Source organism: Mchenga conophoros, linkage group LG3 (assembly GCF_057382185.1).
Source record: "Mchenga conophoros isolate Kocher_MC1m ecotype Shallow Benthic linkage group LG3, M_conophoros_male_GT1.1, whole genome shotgun sequence".
Taxonomy (NCBI): Eukaryota; Metazoa; Chordata; class Actinopteri; order Cichliformes; family Cichlidae; genus Mchenga; species Mchenga conophoros.
Window position 1 is genome coordinate 55,348,108 of NC_140528.1, and position 5,107 is coordinate 55,353,214.

Sequence of the window (5,107 nt, forward strand, 5' to 3'; positions counted from 1 at the left end):
CAGGAAGTTCTTGCTTATTTCAGGAAGACTATGCTAAACCGGATTCTGCACTTGATCCAGCAGTAGTTAAAGAGTTTGAGCTCACTCGCTGAAAACGTTTTAGATCAGGAGCCTGTGAACCACAGAGCAGCTGAAATCCTTTCTTCAGCCAGCTTCAGTGCTTGGTCTCCTGAGGTCCAAAGTGCTTACATTGTTGTTAGATTAACAGGCGGTGCAGCAGCACATCATCTCTGTGTTGTTTTCAATCAAATATAGATTAGACATCATTTGCAAATCATTGCATTCTGTGTTTATTCACATTTTTCCAGAGCATGAACTTCTTGAACACTCCTCAGCTGCACGTACAGTGTTTTTCGAAAAGTTCCTCCTTTTCATCCTTCCCGCTCTGTGACTTCTTAACCGTTCCTAACCAAAATAACAAAGAGGCAGCTTCTGTTTTTTCTAATGAAATTTGCAGATTTTTGCATTGAGTCAGTCAGCCTTTGTTTTATGAGCTCACAGTAGCTGACTCTCCAGATTTTAGTTCCTGTCTCTGGTTCCTTGTAGCAGCGTTCTTTGGGTCACTGTTTGGTTCCCAAGTGTTGAAACACAGATGGCTATGAGCAAAAGTGCTGATTTGAAGCTTCTTCCAGTTATATTTGCACATCACACATACTCCCTGTCTACCTGTATGGCTTATCTTAATGTGCATCTACTCTACTGGAGATCAGTTCTTTCATTCAGAAAGGCTTTGAGTGTCAGAAAAGTTATCATTATTATTATTATTTGCAGTGGAATTTTTCATTATGTCCGTATATATTGTTACCTACACTCAAGTAAAACTGGTGCTCTTTTCCTGCAATACCCTGCTCAACATTATTATCATGCAGCAGAAACACAGACCTGCCGTCCAAGAGGAGCTCCAGTAGAACAACTGGGAGAACAAGCTGGAAGTAGGTCACTTAATAGCACTCAGAATATGCTATAAGAATGTAAAATGTTAGTTTTGCAGTTTAATTGTTGGGAAATCAACTGTGATCCACAGGCTGAAACGTTTGAATGGCTAACATTAAATACTCTGTGTTTTATAATGACTTTTTAATGAAGATGTTCATGTTTACGTATGTGGGACATGCATTATTTTGGTATCAGGAATCGTGTAACTCTACTGGTACTGATAGCGACTACTAAATTCCCAGTACTGTGACATCCCTACTCTGCACTTCACAGCAAATGAATTATTTCTCATTTAATTCCACAAGAAATGGTCCAACAGTCAAAATGTCCAGTTCGAAGGTCAATCTGCTTGGGGAAGTGATGCCGACTAGCTATGGCTGCCAGTTGTCAATCAAAGTGGCCACTAAATGTTGTAATGAAGGGGGAATCTAATCAGAACTCTTTATTCTTTGTGCTGTTTAATGCTGCAAAATTGGGCATTTTTAGCACGGGAGACTTTATGGCTATCGTAGCCTCAAGCGGTCACTGGAAGAACTGCAGCTTTTTCAGCCCTGGTTCACTTGGTTTGAAAACGTGAACGACCCTGATCTCTAATATACGCAATTTTAGACTACATAGCTTTTCTAAGGCTAAAAAATCTCCCAATGATGTGAATGGATGAACTGAGCCTCCACGTTAAGAAGAATATCTTTAACTGGATAAGTGTGTGGTATTTTGTTGAGACTATCAAGACAGCATTGCTGAATTTACTTGGTTCAATCTCATATGTTATTGTAAAGCTATAATAATAAATGTCTAGTTTTGCCCCACTGTTGTAAAAAATCCAACAAAACCTTGCTTCCTGAAGTTCGGTCTGGTAAAATAAATTCCTGTGCCAGTCCATCTATAAAACCTTTTCAGTAATCCTGCTAACACGATGTTTTCTCACAGATTGTAAGATCCATCCAAAAAAGGGTTTTGTTGGGTTTAGCTTTGAAAAACGGCAAGAAATATTAGCCTTAAAGAGAAGGAAACAGAATAAGTGAAGAAATGGACAGGCCTGTGCAATCAGTGTCTTTTTCTGCAGGGCATGCACTAAACCTTGCAAGAGTGTCTGATAATAGTGCAAACTCAAGTGTGTGTGTGAGAGTGTGTGTTATCTCATTAATACTCCTCTGACAGTGGTTTGTCTCAGATTCATGTGGTCTGGCAAGTGTGAGAAGAAGCAGATCTTTTCCTCAAACGCACACATGAGCATCCAGGCTCTAATAAAACAATCTTCACATTTCCTCTGCTGTCTTTTGTCGTTTTAAGCGGAGCCAACCACATCAAAAGCTCGGAGGAAGGAGCTGGCTGGAGATTAGATATATGTGTCAGTGTACAAAATCCTTTCAAAGCTGCTACTAGGAGAGAAAATATACCATGATTTCAGTCATTATATACTCCAATGAGGCAGTGTTGCTGCTTTTTCAGTCTTTTTCTATTCAGGATAAATTCCAAATACTTAAGGGGACATTTCCACCTCTAGATTTTTGTTATTGCACTATAACAGGAGTTGCCAACGTTCTTTGTGTCAAAGTAGATCGCAAAGCATTTAAGAATGCTGATATATTATTTTAACCTATCAGAAGTTAGGTCACAGCCAATCTGTTTACTTTATAATGTGTCACTCTACCGTTCCCATGACTGATTGGCAGATGATGTCTGAATGTGTGATGTTTGATTCAATTCAATTCAATTCAATTTTATTTATATAGCGCCAAATCACAACAAAAGTCGCCTCAAGGCGCTTCATAGATACAGAGAAAAACCCAACAATCATATGACCCCCTATGAGCAAGCACTTTGGCGACAGTGGGAAGGAAAAACTCCCTTTTAACAGGAAGAAACCTCCGGCAGAACCAGGCATTGATTGGGTCACCGTACTGATTTACAAGCAAAGATACAGAGACGGTCATTTGTCTGAAACTACAAGCCATGTAGCAGCGTAAGATGGCAGATGGCGTTCGGAAGAAGTTTAAAACCTACCACTTTTAGTCAGAATGGGAGTATGAGTTTTAATTCACTTTAGTCAATGACAGACCAGTGTGCCTGCTTTGCACCCAAGCAGTTGCGCTGAAGAAAAAAACAAAGGCAACCTGGAATGACATCATGCTATGGCCCACCCAAAATTCAAAGGATACCTCCGCCTAAAAGCGCTCTGCGCTCCGCCAAAGTCACCGAGTTAAAGTCGGATTAAAGACACAACAGCAGCTGCTTACTAGGTCCGCAGAAATACTAAAAGCTTCTATAGAGGCATCATTTTGTATGAGTCACCTTATAGCAAAGCACAAACTAAACATTTTACAGATGATGAGTCAATTAAGGAAGCACTATCTATCTCTGTGGACACCTTATTTAAAGACTATAAAAACAAACATGACATCAAAAATCCTATACGCAAACATATACTGGTCTGAATTAAAGTTGTTAAAACTGACCATTTGTTTAAATTTAAAAGTTCATATTTTTCATAGTGCTGTCAGCGTTAATCTTGTTAAAATGGCGTTAACGCCATAACCTCATTAACGCGGCAAATCTCGTGTGAGGGGCTGCACGGCGCTAACGCGTTAACGAGCTCACCGCGCTGACGTGTTGACCAAACCTTAATCTGATTGAGATACCTTAACATGATCTCGAACCCTCCAGTGTTTCTGAATTAAAACAATTCTGCAAAGATTAGTCGGCCAAAAGTCTCGACTCACTGAGAGTTAATGCTTAACTAAAGTTCTTACTGCCCAGAGTGGCACAACCAGGTTTGGGGGCAATTACTTTTTATTAAAGGGTCAGGTAGCTTGGATAGCTTTCTTTTTTCTTAATAGACAAAATGATTGTTTTAAAAATAGATTTTTAATTTACTCGGGCTATCTCTGTCTAATAATAAAATGAGTTCGATGACCTAAAACATGCAAAAAAACTACAAAATCGGGAAGGGGCAAATACTCTTTCACAGGAGTGATGTGAAAAAACATAAGGAAAAGCATAACAGATGCACTTTAATATGAGGCCTTGAAACAGTGGTTCTCAAAACTATTATTATTTTTTAACAACAATTATGTCAAGAGCATCACAAACTTCAAGGCATCAGGAAGGATATTCATCCCTGGTGGTCTAACTGATCTCCCACATGTTTCACGACCCGCCCTGTCCCTGTGTGGTCGAGGAGAACTGAGTAGTTTTAGGGGGAAAGATTGTGGTTCCGATTAAACCTTTCCACTTTTAACATAACCAGGATGTATGTCTTATTAAAAAATCCATCAGACTATGTAAACTTAGATTTATGCAGCTTTGCTGTATCCTGTGCAGGGTTACCATCAGGGACACTGAACTTGCTTCACCCAGGGATTTCTTTTAAGAAAACAACGACAGGAAGCCAAGGGTTGGTTATAACAAACAAATAGTATTAAACAGATAAAATTAGGACATACTTAACTTACTTATAGACTACATAACTTAACTGACCCAAAGGCAATATATCAGAAGGAACACACATTTCCCTGCATTCATTAGCTGCAACTGCATTTTAGTTGTGACAACACTGGAACCTCTTCAGTCTGTCTTATTTATTAACTGTTGGTGGGCCTGTTAGCACCTCATGGCATGCCTGATTAAACTAACGTATCACCGCGCTGGAGTGTATAATATCTCATCTAGAGAGACAGATCGCTTACATCGACACCTACAGAGACTTGTGGATAACTAATAAAGCTCTGAGAGACTGTGGGAGGACGCAGTTAGGCCTTAATCACATTTCCTTCCAAATGTACTGCAGATTAGTTGCATCTAAATGCAATTAAAAGGACACACAGTCATTCATAACATGCTAACGTATTCTTGTTTGGATCATTTGTACCTGATGTGGTGGAAATCCACAACACGCTGAAAATCATAAGTCTTAAAGTTTCCCCTTTCATCCTACTTATTTATTAATTTCTTGCACACTACTATTATTTTGTTTCAAAGAGACCTCTGTCAGGCTTCTGAATCTCTGTTACTTAAATCTTTCCTTCCTTCCTGCAGCTCATCAACCTTTTCTTTATTTTTACCATTTCTCTGCCAGTTTCAGATCTGTGAGAGCTACAGACAGCAGGGTTCACACGAGGTCAGAGCATCTGTTATCAGAGTTTCTCTCAAACACTCTTCGCTGCACAAT